The sequence below is a fragment of the Marmota monax genome, unplaced genomic scaffold, assembly GCF_021218885.2.
Source record: "Marmota monax isolate L192 unplaced genomic scaffold, Marmota_monax_Labrador192_F-V1.1 WCK01_AAM20220418_F8-fsc00292, whole genome shotgun sequence".
Taxonomy (NCBI): Eukaryota; Metazoa; Chordata; class Mammalia; order Rodentia; family Sciuridae; genus Marmota; species Marmota monax.
The window spans coordinates 1-16,122 of NW_026692864.1; the positions used below are offsets into that span (position 1 = coordinate 1).

General features: G+C 43.9%; 1 long non-coding RNA gene across 1 annotated transcript; it reads right to left on the reverse strand.

Annotated features, from left to right (window-relative positions):
* Positions 1–3,930: 3,930 nt before the first annotated feature.
* On the reverse strand, positions 3,931–15,147 carry LOC124096047 (uncharacterized). The gene is made up of 3 exons (XR_006852766.2): positions 15,015–15,147; positions 6,426–14,572; positions 3,931–5,132 (listed from the first exon to the last, which is right to left on the reverse strand). It is a non-coding gene; the product is annotated as an uncharacterized LOC124096047 (long non-coding RNA).
* Between the last annotated feature and the right edge of the window lie 975 nt (positions 15,148–16,122).

The window sequence follows — 16,122 nt, forward strand, 5'->3', positions numbered from 1 at the left end:
GCTGTGTAACCTCCTTGACCAAATGCAGGCAGAGGGTTGAGGAAGAAAGCAGGTTTGGGTTGCTTTTCTCAGGATTTGACTGTCTTTCAGTCTCAGCCTATGGACACCAGGTATAGGCTACTCCTACTCTGCTCCCAAGCACCAGATAGGGCCCTGAGCAGGCAGAGGTCCAGCAGCTCTGGGCACAGAATCCCAGAACACCCCAGCTGTCAATCTGGTCCTGATATTGAAGCTCACTTCTAAAAACTAAGCTTTGAAATCTTTATTTCTAAATAATTCTCTTGTCCTTCCTATTCCCCTCCCCCTCCTTTCCCTTCATTCCCCTTTGTCTAGTCCAGTGAACTTCTCTTCTTCTCCTCCCCACCCTCCCTTGTTGTGAATTAGCATCCACATATCAGAGAGAATATTCAGCCTTTGGCTTTGGGAGACTGGCTAATTTCACTTAGCATAATATTCTCTAGTTCCAGCCATTTGCTGGCAAATGCCATAATTTCATTTTTCTTTATGGCTGAGTAATATCCCATTGTGTATATGTACCACATTTTCTTTATCCATTCATCTATTGAAGGGCACCTAGGTTGGTTCCATAGCTTGGCTATTGTGAATTGAGCTGCTATAAACATTCATGTGGCTACATCACTGTAGTATCTGATTTTAAGTCCTTTGGGTATAGACCGAGGAGTGGGATGACTGGATCAAATGGTGCTTCCATTGTAAGTTTTCTAAGGAATCTCCTTACTGCTTTCCAAAGTGGTTGCACCAATTTGAATACCCAACCATGCTATGTTCACAACATGTACAACCACAAGCGTCTTTTCATGTCCTCTTGTTATGGGGCAGACCGTTCAGAGAACATACCAAGTCCATTTTGTTTGAATTGGAGTCTTTATTTAGCCGGGTGGCCCACATCCGCAAGCAGAGGCACAGAGCTGAATTGAGCAGTTAGCCAAACAGTGCAGTGGGTACATTGGGATTTCCCCGGGGACTTTCCAGGTTGGCATAGCAGCAAGCAAGCAGAAGGGAAGTGGGTCAAAATGACCCTAATTGAGTACAAGTTAGAGAATGGTTACTAACATCTAAACGATCAATCGCTGACAGAGTACACTGCTCAAGAAAAATGGGAACCAAAGAGAACAATTTTACATTGCGTAAGAATTACCATTTTGGGCTGGGGATGTGGCTCAAGCGGTAGCGCGCTCGCCTGGCATGCGTGCGGCCCGGGTTCGATCCTCAGCACCACATACAAACAAAGATGTTGTGTCTGCCGAAAACTAAAAACTAAATGTTAAAAAATAATTCTTAAAAAAAAAAAAAAGAATTACCATTTTGTGTTGCCAAACATGCTATGCTAAGCAACTATTGATAGGCACAGAGGGGGAGTGTTCCCATGGGAGAAGCATTTCTTACATGAATCTGTTTGGCAACTGTTTGGCTATACGTCATTGCCCATATAGCGTGGCCTGTAACACTCTTAGACATTCATATACCTTCTTTGGTGAAATCAAAATTTTTGCCTATTTTAAAATTGGTTTTTCTTCTTATAAGTTTTTTCTAATAATTTAGAGGCACTTATAATAACTCGGGGGGCACTCGAGCACTGAGACACATCCCCAGCCCTATTTTTTAAATTTTACTTACAGACAGGGTCTCACTGAGTCACTTAGCGCCTCACTTTTGCTGAGGTTGGCTTTGAACCTGCAATTCTCCTGCCTCAGCCTCCAGAGCCACTGGGATTACAGGTATGAGCCACTGCACCCACCTGGGTTTTCTTACTATTAATCAGTTATAAGAGTTCTCTATATATTTTGGATACAAATTTTGCCTTTCGTCAGGCAAACAATCTGCAGTATTTTCTAATCTAATCTAATCTGTGCCTTGTGTTTACATTTATCTGAATTCTGGCTCTTGAAATAAAAGTTTTTAATTTTGATGAGATCCAATTCATCCATTTTTTTTTTTAAAGCATCATGCCTTTGGTGTCATACCTAAAACTCTACCCAACCTGGGTGAAAGATTTTCTTCCATTTTCTCACATAGTGGCTTTATGGTTTCAGCTTTTACCATGATGACTATGACCTACTTTGCTTTGGTATTTATGTACTTCGGTGTAAGGTAAGGGTCTAGGTTTATTCTTTTGCATGTAAATATTCAATTTCTTTTTTTGTGGCAGAGCGGGTACCAGGGATTGAACACAGAGGCATTCAACTACTGAGCTGTATCCTCAGCCCTATTTTGTATTTTATTTAGAGACAGGGTCTCACTGAGTTGCTTAGCGCCTCACTATTGCTGAAATTGGCTTTGAACTCAAGATCCTCCTGTCTCAGCCTCTAGAGCCATTGGGATTATAGGCATGCGCCACAAACAACGCCCATCCATTGACTATTCAATTTCTTGAAAAGATTATCCTTTCCCCATTGAATTATCTTGCTATGTTTGTCAGAAATCAATTGACAAGGGGCTGAGGATGTTTGCTTGCCTAGCATGTGCGAGGCCCTGGGATCAAACCTGGCAATGCAAAAAAATAAAACAACAAAACAAAGAATAATAATAATTAGAGACCTTAAAAAAAAAAAAAGCTGGGTGCAGTGGTGCATGCCTGCAATCCCATTAACTATCAAGTCTGAGAAAGGATTGCAGATCAGAGGCCAGCATCAACAACTTAGCAAGATCCTATCTCAAATTAAAAATGAAAAAAAACTATGGGAATGTAGCTCAGTGGTAGAGTGCCCCCAAGTTCAATCAGTACCAGAAAAAATAAATAAGAAATCAATTGGCCAGAAATATAAGAATTTCTGGATCCTCAATTCTTTTTTTTTTAATCGATCTGTCCTTGTGTCAATACTGCCCTATATTAATTATTGCATATTCACAGTAAGTTTTAGAATTTAAAAATGATACTCTACCAATCTTGCTCTTTTTCAAAATTGTTTTGCTTATTCCAAGTCATTTGTATTTTCTTGTAAACCTTGGAGTCAACTTGTCAATTTTCCCCCAAAGAAATCCTATGGGATCTTGAGTTTGCTTCAGTCTATGAATTCATGTGGTAAAAATTATCTTCTTTATTTTTACCCCCTCTTCAGTACTAAGAATTAAACCTGAGGCACTCTTCCACCAAGCTACATCCCCAGTCCCTTTTTGTTTTGAGAGAGTGTTGCTAAAGGTTGGCCTCGAACATGTTTCCTCCTGCCTCAGCCTCCTGGGATTATAGGTGTCACTACCATGCCTGCAAAAATCACCATTTTGACAATACTGAGTCTTGGAATCCATCAACATGGAACTTTCCTCCACTTATGTAGGTCGTCCTTATTTCTGTTGCCAATGTTTTATGTAAGTTTTCAGCATACAGAAATTGTACTTACATTTATTATTGTTTTATGTGAAGGTAATATAAATTTCATTTTCAAATTGTTCTGTGGTTGATTTCTCTATATTGCTCTTGTATCCTTTCCACCTTGCTAAACTTTTTAGCTCTGGGATTTATTTGGTGGATTCCTGGGAGCATTTGCATGAGATTATGTCATCTGTGATGAACAGCAGTAGTTCTTCTACAATCTAGATGCTGCTAGAGGTGACAGTGTACCTTGCCTTTATCCTAATCTTCAGGAAAGAGTGCTTTGTCTTTTTTCTCTAGGTGTGAAGGTGGCTGTGAGTTTTCCATGATGCACCAATTAAGTTGAAGGCATTCTCTATTCCCACTCTGTGGGCAGCTCCTCATTTTTTGTGAGTTCTTCTTCATGAATGTGTGTTGAATTTTGTCAAGTGCTTTTTCTGTATCTAGTGAGACAATCATGGGGTTTGTTATTCATTTGATTGATATGGTATACCACTGTAGCATAATGAACACACACACACACACACACACACACACACATATATATATATATATATATATATATATATATATATATATATATATATATGAGAGTGTGTGTGTGTATTTTGGTCTTTGTCCCCAGTTCCTGGCACAAAGTTCCTAAAACCCCAGGAATGTCCTGATGTCAGGAGTATCTTTTGTTATTCATAGTGACCACAGGTGAGTTCAATGGTCCCAAATTAGGATGTTCAATTTAGGATTTTCTACATTCACAATGGTTAAAAAAAAAAAAAAAAAAAAAAAAAAGCCAGGTACACTCAATAGAAATACTTTGAATTTTGAACTTTGCTCTTTTCCAGGCTAATGGCAGGAGGTATGATCTTTTCTTGCGAAGCTTGCTGGGCAGGAGGGCAGAGCCACAAAAGGCAGTCCTACAGCCTCAGGGTAAACACAGATAACTCTACAGACTTCTGTTGTGGTGATGCTTGGTAAGTTATAAATACATTTCAACTTACAATATTCTCAACTTACAACAGGTTTATCAGAACATACTCCTCACCGCAAGCCCAGGAGCACCTCTACCTGTTAATGAGGTGACTTAAGTTGCTTCTAGACAGGGGCTGGTTGCCTGGGAAACCAACTACACAGTATCATATGTTGGAGCTTCTCAGCTTTTCCTCTGGGGTGGGTGCACGCTGGGACTCAGTTACCAGGGGATAATGATTCCATCAAGCACACCTACAGGGGGCGTCCGGATTGTCGAACACTTCTGTGTCTTGACAGCGCAGTGTACCAGAGGCCTTTGAAACTCATGTTCCAATCCCCAAACCAGCTTGCCCCCATGCTTGGCTTCCATCTGGCTGTTCCTGCGTTGTATTCTTTATGAACACAAAGCCATGTCAGTAAGTTAGCACTTGGCTGAGTTCTGTGAGTTGTACTAGCAAATATCAAACGTGCCCTTCTTGTATCTGAAGAGGGGGAGTCTTATGGGACCGAGCCTTTAACTTGTGGGGTCTGTGCTAGGGCTGAATAGTTAGCATCAGAAAAGAACACCCGGTTGGTGTTGGAAAATGACTCTTTTTTATCAATTGATTTTGAGATGTTTAACCAATCCTGCTTTCCTGGGACAAATCCCACTTGGTCACGATGTAGGACCCTTTTTATGTATTTGTTTTATATGAATTAGGTTTGGTAGTATCTTGGCCTCTATGTTCATGACGGATACTTGTCTGTGGTTTTCTTGTCGTGTCTGGCTTTGGAACCAGGTCACACCAGCCTTATGGTGGAGTTGCAAAGTGGTCTGCTCCTCTGCCATTTTCTGAAAAAAATGTGTGAAGGGTAAATATTAGTCCTTCTCTAAGTCCTTGATAAAACTCACCATGCAGCCAGCTGGGCCTCGAGTTTTCTCTGTGGGTATATTTTTAGTGACTATTAAGTTTCTTTACTGGTCATAAGCTATTCAGAGTTCCTATTTCCTCTTGAGACACTTTGAGTATCTTTCTAAGATTTCCTCCATTTCACCTGAATGGTCTACTTCTCCTTCTCCTTTGGAGGTGAACTTTCATTAATATTGAAGGCATTTAACCCATTAAGTCCCATCATCCCAGATGTGGGACACATACAGAAACTTAAATTGAGCAACGAATGCACCATTTGTAACTTTTGGAATGAATATTGTGTTAGGGTTCTATTCTTTTGAGAAAATTAACATGACTGGTGCATTTGAAAGAATAATTATATTTCCATATACATGAGAAAATATATATAGGCTATAAATTACTTCCAACCTATTTTATGGTACCTGTGTCAATTTTGCCAAAATATTTAAAGAACTAAAAACTTGGGACTTAATGAATTAATTTTGGAAGTTGCCATATTTAACAACAACCTAAAATACCAACAGAGATAGGCTCTTCAGAGAGAGGAAGTTATTTGGAAATAAATGACAGGAGATGGCCATCATGGAATACATGTGCTATGATATGCCCCAGTGGCCATGGGCATACCCAGAGGCAAAGCAAGACAAGTGATTTTGAAGGCGAAAGGAGGAAGGTCACATAAATTGTGAATCAATAATTCTTGGCCTCGTGGGCCAGTAACAGGAGAGGCAGCTGTCCAGGATAAAGCAGGCTGCTGCTGGGTAGGCCTGCTCCCAGGTGCTCTAGGTGTAGGCTTGGTGCTGGGAGCCCTTCCCTGGGTTCCATCGGAGCATGCCTGGGAGGCCCTGTCTGGACTTCCCACCGCCAGCTGGCGAGGCTCTGGTACCACTGACTCCACTTGGATCTGACAGCATTCACATTTCTTATTCTTGCTCGCGCCTAAATTTAAATCCACAACTCTCCCTGGTGTTTGCAGAGCTGCCACCATGCCCATGGACCATCATGAGTTCAAGATGGTGAACTTTCATTAATATTGAAGCCATTTAACCCATTAAGTCCCATCATCCAGATGTGGGACACATACAGAAACTTAAATTGAGGAAGATGTGGTTTTTGTTTGTTCGTTTGTATTTAGGGGATTTTTTTTTTTGGTGGTGGTGAATGAACCCAGGTTTCGGGCATGCTAAGGAGACACTCTACGCTGGACTACATTCCCTGGCCTGGCAACCCACCTGAGGTTATTTCACTGCAGCCATCAGTTCTGGAGCAGCAAGAAAAGCATCAAGGCAACCAACATTACAATCATCGTTCTGCGGCCAGAAAAAAAATAATTACACACCACGAAGGGACTTTGCCAAACAGGTTATTACTTGTGTCATGTTCCTTCTTAAAAATGATTAATAGCAGCAACATTCCGTGAGTGGGCTGTCGCCCATGGATGAGTGGCCCCTCCCACACAGAGACCAGGGTACGAGAAGGCTGTTTAGGGGAGGGAGTCTCATGGGTGACCGCTCATCTAACTGGTTGATATGGGGGTAAAAAAACACAGCAATTTATTTGGTGTTGGAAATGTTTAGGATAAAAATGTCTTCAGACTCATCAGTGTAAAGAGTATGCATAAAGTGATGGAGTTAAGCCAGTTGTGAGGGCAATAAAAAACCGTGGGTGCAAAAGGAGCAGTAGGTCAGGAGAACAGGACTTCTGCCCCTGTAGCAACTACATCCAGACTGGGGACCAGGGAGGTGGGGCTGACAGGTCAGGAGGAGTCGGTAGCAGGGGAAAGACAGGCCATTCCGGGAAACACAGGGAGAAAAGGCAGAGATGCTGGGTAAGTAGGATGGAGTCACAGAGCAAAATGAGGAGACCCCAGAAAGGGGTGTGTTCTGGAGACGAGCATGGCTTTGCACCCCGAAGTCTGGGTTTTGCATGGAGCAGTTCTGTAGTATTAAGGTCCTGTAGGATCAGTTCTTAGAAGCTGTCAAATGTTGGGAGAAATAAGAAGTTTGGGCTTGATCTGGTAGGAAGAACCAACAATTCTCTTTATTTATTTATTTTTTTTTTGAGAATTTTAATATTTATTATTATTATTATTATTTTTAGTTTTCAGCAGACACAACATCTTTGTTTGTATGTGGTGCTGAGGATCGAACCCGGGCTGCACGCATGCCAGGCAAGTGCGCTACCGCTTGAGCTACATCCCCAGCCCAACAACCAACAATTCTGAACAGGGAAATTTATTGAAAATTACAACATCCCTCACCTTCCATCTGTGGTCAACCAATGTGAAAGATTTTAAAAAATCCATTCCTCCCTGTATTAGCTTTAATTTGCCCCAAATAAATGTTTTGAAACAACGCAAGTTTATTACCTTATACTTCTGGAGGTAGAGTCTGAAATGACCCTGCTGGGCTCAAACCAAGGTGTCACCAGGACGTATGCCTGCTGGAGGTTCCAGGGAGAATGTTCCCTTGCCCGTTCCTGCTTCCTTCACAGGCCACCATCTTCCTCAGCCTGTGACTCCTTCCTGCATCTCCAAAGCCCACCACAGCATGGCCTGTGCACAGGCGTTGCTCTGACCTTGGCCCTCCCACCTCCCTCTTTAACTCTGAACCCTTTGATTATACCAGGCCCATCCAGATAACCCATGGTTAATTCTCCTGCCTCGAGTTCGGCTGATAATCAAACTTGTTCCATCTGCACCTTAATCCCCTCGGACTCCCACCAGGGAGCTAACATATTCCCAGGCTCTGCGGATTAGAACAGGACTCACTTGGGGAGTCCTTATTCTGCCTGCCACACTCCCCTGTGTACCTAGAAAACACTATAATAAACCTTATACTGCCTTGGCCATGACAGTCCTGGCATCCTGCGCTGACAAGCCACCTGTGGTACATGGCTGGAGCATAGCTAATTGTCCAGGCCCTAAAACAGACAATCTGGGTTTTAATTCAGTCCCTTACCTACCAGCTTCGCCATTTTCAGTATGTTAGCTGGTCTCTCTGCATCTGGCTTTATCATTATAAAATGAGTGTAATAATGGTACCTCGCTTATACTATTTGCAAAAATGTGACAGAGAGCCAAACACTCAAGATTCCTAAGCAAAGTCTGTAGGCAAAGAAAATCATCCTTACCAAGCAGACCTCTGAGGGCACGGTGACACTGAATGTGTGCCAGCTCATCTGGCATATTTAAATATTTAATATGAACAGACATAAATAAGCATGTCCCCATTGGGCCATTCACTTTCTCTAGTATCAGGGGTTGTGCTGACCCAGAAAGGAATGAAAGGGATGCTTGTTTAGGAAAAAAAACTAACTGTAAACCAACACACCGCCCTGCATCCTGCAAAACAATGGGATGGGCCTAAATGTTCCCTAAGTCAAAAGGGTTTGCTGATGCCAAGGTGATGTCTTTCAGTTACGCACGCTCTGGCTGCAAAGCCTGCCCTGCAGAATCCCACAGGCACAGAGTCTACCTGCAGGAGCAATGCCAGCCCTGGCACCCTTGCCAGCTCCCTCCCACAGCACCATTGTTTGCACAGACGACTTGCCCACATGCCAACTGAAAATGTTGGCTATGCTCCTTTTTCATTGAATTAGTTCATCTGGTTGTGAACAGCACCCTACCCACCCCCTGCAAAAGAGAGGCACATTCTCCTCAGGCTACAATGAGTCATCAAGACTTGGTTTTCAGTTCATGTGACAATTATTCCAGAGGATCCCTTTCAAAACACAAAATTGAAAGAACCAAACCAATAAAAAAGAAGTCGAGCAGGCTTAGGATGGAAGCAAAAAAATAGGGAAGAATCGGGCTACCTGACAGCGACTGAAGGAGAGAAGAAAGTCTACGAGCTGAAATGAAGCGAAGAAGGGACGCACCAGGAGCCTCCTGGGCGACCTTCCTCCAGCTGCATCCAGCTCTTCCTGCCCATCAGCTCTCAGTTCACAGCATCGGGGCAGAACTCCTTGGACAAGACCAGGAGACCTTCCAGCCTTGACCGCGGTTTGGAAAACAATCATTACCAGACGCCACAGAGGTGCTCAGAGCACATCCTGCTGCTGTCCAGAGCCACTGGAACATTCTAGTTTGTTGGCCTCAGATGACACCAATAAACTTTCTAGAACTGGGCTGGGGATGGAGCTCAGGGGTAGAGCACCCACCTTGGGTTCCTAGCACCTCAAAAACAAACAAAAATATTTCTGAGAGAGAAGAGGGCTGTCTATTTTACAAGCTGGAAACCAAAGCAAAGGAATACAAACAAGCCACGGTAGTTATGTGACATTTGAATGAGATGTTGACTTTTGAAACTTAATTTTCTTATCAGTATCCGTCTTCATTTCACTTTTAGATAAACAGCAAAGGCCCACAGTAGGACATTTATCCCTACTATGTGGACAGAATGATCCCATTTGCCCAAGGCTTCCATTTTCTTGGAGGACCAAAAGTAACACTACTGGACGCTTAGCCATACTACAAAGAATTTTTTTTCAGTTCCATAGTAAATCTAATTTGAGAAAATAAAGGATACACATGTTCCGTTGCCAATCACTCAAATCCATGATGTTTGTTCCAAGGAGTACCTACAAACAGGTTTTAGATTCTGTGGTTCCCCAAAATGGAGTCTTATCAGTTAAAGTCAATGGGCAGACCCTAAGGACTATAGCCCTAAAGGAAATGCCCAGCAAAAATGAACCTGGGGTGCACAAGGCCCTGGGTTCAATCCCCGACACCGCCAAAAAAATAAAAAGAACCCAGCACCACAGGGCGGTTGGAAGGCACATGCCAACCCTTGTGGAAGCCTCCTACCTGAGCCTGCTTCGTCACTGTACAGAGGAGGACCAGACTGCTCTCCTTCCCAGCTGGCCCTTGGCTGGCTTCTGAGCGTGTCCAGTTCCCAGAACAGTGGAAATAGAGTGGCTTCTGCCATAGAGACCTGCTTTCCTTCTGGGAGTGTGGAATTTGGGCAGAAGCTGTACAGGCTTCCCATGTGACCAGACCTCAGTGAAAACATCAGTGCTGTAAGTTCACCATGCTCACTGCTGTCTTCACAGCCGGAGGACAAGCAGGCCAGCATGCTCCCAGGATGGACAGCCCAAGAAAGCCCACACGAGGCTCCTCCAGAGGTTCCCCAGGACCTGGCTGTGTATCCCAGCCATGTCACTGTAATAAACCTTAAGCCATGATTACAACTACATGCCCAGGGCTGTTCAGGGATGGTCCTCAGGTCTCCGAGACACAACACTCACGTAACTTTCCAAAATATTTTAAACTGGTAAGATACAAAATTGACCACTGTACCTGTTTTTAGGTGTACAGTTCCGAGGCATTACGCATATTCACTTTTTATTCAATCACCATAGACATCTATTTCCATATCCATCTCTGTAACTTTTACTTTACACTGGACTCCTCCAACCCGGACTCCCCATTCCTCCCTCCCCGACCCACGGTTCTACTTGTCTATAAATTCGACTACCAGGGGCCTCACCTAAGTGGAGCCAGTGTTTCTTTTTGACTTATTTCACTTCACATAATACCTCAAAGCCTATCTATGGCACGTGACAGAAGTTCCTTTTTAAGGATGACCTTGTGGTGTGGATCTAGAACAAAAGCTGATGTATTGAAGACTTGGTCCCCAAGGCAGCAATGTCCAGGGGTTGGGTGAATTAACCCATCTGATGGTTTAATAACTGGAATGGACTACTGGAAAGTGGGGAAGCGAGGCAGCAGGAACAGGGGTGGAGGAAGTGGTCACCGAGGCGGTACCTTTGGGAACTACATTTTTTTTTTTTGTTTTTAAAGAGAGAGAGAGAGAGAGAGAGAATCTTTTAATATTTATTTATTTTAGTTTTCGGCGGACACAACATCTTTGTTTGTATGTGGTGCTGAGGATCAAACCCGGGCTGCACGCATGCCAGGCGAGCGCGCTACCGCTTGAGCCACATCCCCAGCCCGGGAACTACATCATGTCCCCTGACCCTTCCTCACAGTTTCACAGCTGCCAGGAGCTGAGTGGATTTCCTCGGTCGAGCCCTCAGGCCACGACATTTCTGCCCTGGAGCCAGCCAACCTTGGATAGAAACCACAAGCCAAAAGAAATCTTTCCTCTCTAAGTTGTTTGTCAGGTATTTTGGTCACAGTAACAAAAAAGCTAACACAGATGAATGACATATCACACACCTTTACCCCTCATCTGCTGGTGGGGACTCAGATGTTTAACTATTAATTGGAACTTGTTTTTGAGAACTTACAGACTCCCCCTATAGATTTACAGTGGGTGGGTCAACAAATACATCAGGAAAGAAAACCTGTATATGAAAAGCCAGAGTCCATGTTTAAAGGTTTTCAAGTTTCTGGGTGTGGAAAATTCCGGAGGGCAGCGGGGGCTGGGGGACATCTTCAAACTCTGAGAAAAACATTCATGGTTCAACAACAGTTTTAAGCTGGGGGCATAACAGTGTGTAAAGCACATGCTTAGCATGCAGGAGGCTCTGGGTTCCCCCTCTAACAGCAAAATGTAAATAATTAAACAAATAAAAGTCGCTCCAGGTCTGAGCCAAATGTCAGCATATGGGACATGAATCTGCAGTAACAGCAGCACACCCATATACACACCCCCATGCAAGGCCAAGCTAAAGCATGGAGATAAAAATCATTGACAGAATGTATAAGACAAGCACTTAAAAAATTAAACTCTTTATTTCATTGTCACATTTCATTTGTAAATAACTAATGCTGAGAATTTAAAAGATGGCCTTCGTGTTTTAGGTCATCTAAAGAGTTCCCAATTTATTCACACTATAGATACACAAAAATGGAGTAAAAACAAAACAACCCTCATCCCCCCCCCCCCAAAAAATAACGGGAGTACAGAACTTAAAGTGAGCAGCACAGCACACAGCAGGGAGCAGCCAGGGAAGTGGGCACTCACTTCACTTCTGGGGCAACCACCGCCAGGGACCCTACAAGCGGTGAGGCATGGCTTCCCTGGGTTCAACAAGCTGCTCACAGAGCCTGCTCCCCGCCCTCTGCCAGCACAGCCTTGCAGCTTTACTAGGAGCCAACAGGGCAAGGGCCTGGGAGAGGAGGGGCTTGGGAATGCCCCCCGACATGAAAGGCTCCTGTGACCAGCAGCCTGGCCCCAACAACCCAGCCCTTGCACTCAGCCCTGTGTAACCCTCTCCCCTTGGGCCAAGTGACCTGCCAAAGGAATGCAGGAGACAGAGCTAGGGAGGAGGGCGTGACTTCCGCCTTGCTCCCTCTGGCTCTGGTCTTCTGTAGCAAGGGTGACTGTCATATGGTGAGCTGCCCCAAGGACAGCTCCACAGAAGGAAGATGGTCTCAGCCAACAGCCACATGAAACCAGAGACCTCGGTCCAGGAGATGGTGAAGAACTGACTCCTGCTGGCCTGCCTGAGACAGCTGGGCATCTCCCCCAGGGGCCAGGCAGCTTCCAGACTTCCATGGCAAGGGCACCGAGGACCCGGCTCAGAACCCTCAGACTCACAAACTGAGGGATAATAATAGGTGCGTGTTACTGTAAGCACCTAATTTTGGGGGTAATTTATTATATTGCATTAGAAAACTAAAATAATAATGAGCTTAGAAAGAAAACAGATCGTTGTCTTAAGTCCGAAAGAAAGAGCATTGACAATACAGTTTTTCCACAGGGTCAACTAAACCAAGGGAGGGTAGGTCAACTACAAGAAGAGCAGCCTCACAACCTGGAGCCCAAGAGCTAGCGCTCCACCAAGAGACTTCTCCCAGAAGTTCACCTAATTGCAGGGTCTCCGACTCCCTGCTGCTGTCACCAAACACGTGGAACTTCTTCAGATTTTTCAAACCAACAATAAAATTTCTAAATTTCTGGCAGGTTTAAAAAAAAATAATGGAAAACAAGGTATTGTGAGCTGGGGATGTGGTTCAAGCGGTAGCGCGCTCGCCTGGCATGTGTGCGGCCTGGGTTTGATCCTCAGCACCACATACAAACAAAGATGTTGTGTCTGCCCAAAACTGAAAAATAAATATTAAAAAATTGTCTCTCTCTCTTAAAAAAAAAAAAAGGGACAGAGAATGTTAAAAAAAAAAAGAAAGAAAGAAAACAAGGTACTGTTTGTCCCTGGGCTGGACTCGCTTGTCGTGCAGCTCTTCATTGGTACAGGTGAGCATCACTGACCGCGAGCTCTGCCACCTCCAGAACAGGCAAGGGCAGAGACAGAAGGCACTCGAGGGGCTGCCAGCCAGAGAAGGGAAGTGCCTGCTGACAGGTGGGGGGCTTCTTTTTGGGGTGAGGAAAATGTTCTCGATAATGGTGATGGTTACCAAATATACTTTTTTTCAAAAAACCACATTAAATTGCACATTTTAAAATGATGAATTTTATCATTTCTGAATTACATCTCAATTATAAAAATTTTAAGCGAGTTCTTATAGAGGAAAGTTAACATCTCCACTTAAATATTTTCCTATATAGTTACATTCCACTCTCAGACATGTGACTGAATGGCATCTGCTATAAGATCACACTTAAGTGACAACATCCTCCCCCCAGCTCAGACCTCCCTCTAGTTTTTCTTTCTTTCTTGCATTGTATCTTTCAGGAAAATTACTAACAAAAGTCTTCCCCTAGTAAATGTGTTTAACTCTTCTAAACATGGTTTTGTTTGCTGTGATGTTATATTCTTGTTTTAAGACTTGAGATAATTTTTCCTCATTTTATACTTAATTGGCCACTCCTTGGTATGAACTATGAGGTAAGAAAATCTAAGAAACATTTAATGAGGAAAAACCTTTTCAAAGTTAGACTAAATGTCAGCACATCACTATTTGAATGTCATTCCAGATACACATGTGGAGAGGCATATGTTTCCGTTACTATGTAGTAAAACACACTCCAGACCCAGCAAGAATCCTTATACGACATATGGCCTGGAATTCTCAAGGCAGAAGAATACATTCACACTCTATAATGTGATTGTAAGGAGCTTGAGATAGATAAATGGAAAGCAGTATCGCTGAACAATTATAACTGATAGATTTCCCTTATTACACTGGTTTTAAATAACTAATATCTGTAAACTTTAATCCAGCTCCAGCTGGTTCAAGCCTGAACTCTTTGATTCTCCACACTCAACATCATCCACTGTACTATGAAGACAACTGAAGTCACTTCAACTGTGCTCTGGAGCTGTGCAGCCTCCCACGGGTACCTCATCAGATACTTCGGTAGTCAGAGCCCCGGGCCACAGTGGCAGCAGCGTCCCATTCCACAGTGAAGAATGAAATAGTTCCAAAAAACCCAAATACCACCATGACCAGGAGCTGCCAGTGAAGGAGAAGGTAGTTGCTGTAGAAAAAGGCCACAGCCGCGCAGATGGACTACGAGAAAAACAAGACAAATTACACAGGCACACAGAGGCCTGCCCAGCCTCACAATCAGCCCCACCCTGCAGACCCAAGGGATGCCTGTGACTGGCAGATCTTGCTCTCCTTCCCGCAGTTGCTAACTCACCCCCGGCCCCCCAAGAGTGGGTCACATCAGGGAAGCCATCTCTGCTGTTAAAACAGCCCTGTGCAGAGTAAGAAGGACCCTGTCTGCAAGGTGTGCAAGTGGGGTTCTGGCTCCAGGGATGGGAACCTCCAATCCGAGCAGTAAACCAGAACATGAAATCTCTCAGCCAGTCAGGGAATCGTGCTGCTCAGTGCTTCCCACTTCCATGCAAATCCTTTTAAAGGATATCCCCGGTTTTCACTTAAAAACCACAAGCTAGTAACCACAGCAAACCAGGCGAAGCTTAAAGGAAAAGGCCCAAGGGGTTACCTGAACAAACTTAAAGATGGCAAAGGCCGGTGCACTGTCTTCAGAATAGAGAAAGCCTAAGATGCTAAGCAGCTGGGTGTTGAAGCAGCTGTCCCCAAGACCCAACAGAAAACTGCAGAGAATGGCAACTTCTTTGCTGAAAAAAATATATTTAGTATAAGTAGTATCAACATTGCTAAAGCCACTTAAATTCTAAAAGCAACCCACCCAAAAAAGCATTTAATCTTCAAGTTTTAAAAACACAGAAATAAGAATGAAAAATATCAGAACTTATAAAGTCTCTTTCTCTCTCTCTTTTTTTTTTGCAGAGGAAACAGACTCAGAGAGGAGAGTAACTTACCCAAAGCCACACAGCTAGAGGGGGTAGGCCAGTTTGGGGTCCAGGTCTGGCTGTCCCCTGAGTCCTGCCACCTTCTCACCTAGGCTAACTTCAGAGGAGGTGAGAGGAGCATGCACTGTGGGATAAGGGGTACCATCTTGTCATAACATGGGTACAGACGTTGGGGACCAGACAAAGCCTCAGGAGAATTTGCCCGAGTGGCTCTGTATGAACTCTGGCCAGCTCCTCCCCTCTAGGCCTCAGTTAGCTCATCTGTGAAAATGGGAGGGTTGGGCCACATACCCAGGAGGTCACTCCTGCCTGTTATTCATTCCACCACCCTCACCTCCATCAAATCAGTAACCTTGTTTATGATATTAACTTCACATCAGCCTAACCAAAGTTTCCTAACCCAGGGTCCTTGGACCTCTGGGAACTCTGTGCCTCCTATGAGTAAAATTGAATATGAGTGTATGTGTGCTTACTGTGTGCCTTTCAGGAAAAGCCCATGTTGTTAGCCAGGCATGGTGGTACATGCCTGTAATCCCAGCAACTTGGAAGGCAGAGGCAGGAGGATCACAAGTTCAAAGCCAGCCTTAGCAAATTAGCGTGGTCCTAAACAACTTGTCAAGACCCTGTCTCAAATAATAAACAAACAAACAAACAAGGGCTCAGTGGTTAAGCTCCCCTAGGTTCAATCCCCTATACAAAAAAAAAAAAAATCATGCTGTTACTGGATTCCAATACCAAAAGGCTAAGAACCACTGAGTTTTGTAAACCTTTAGAGTT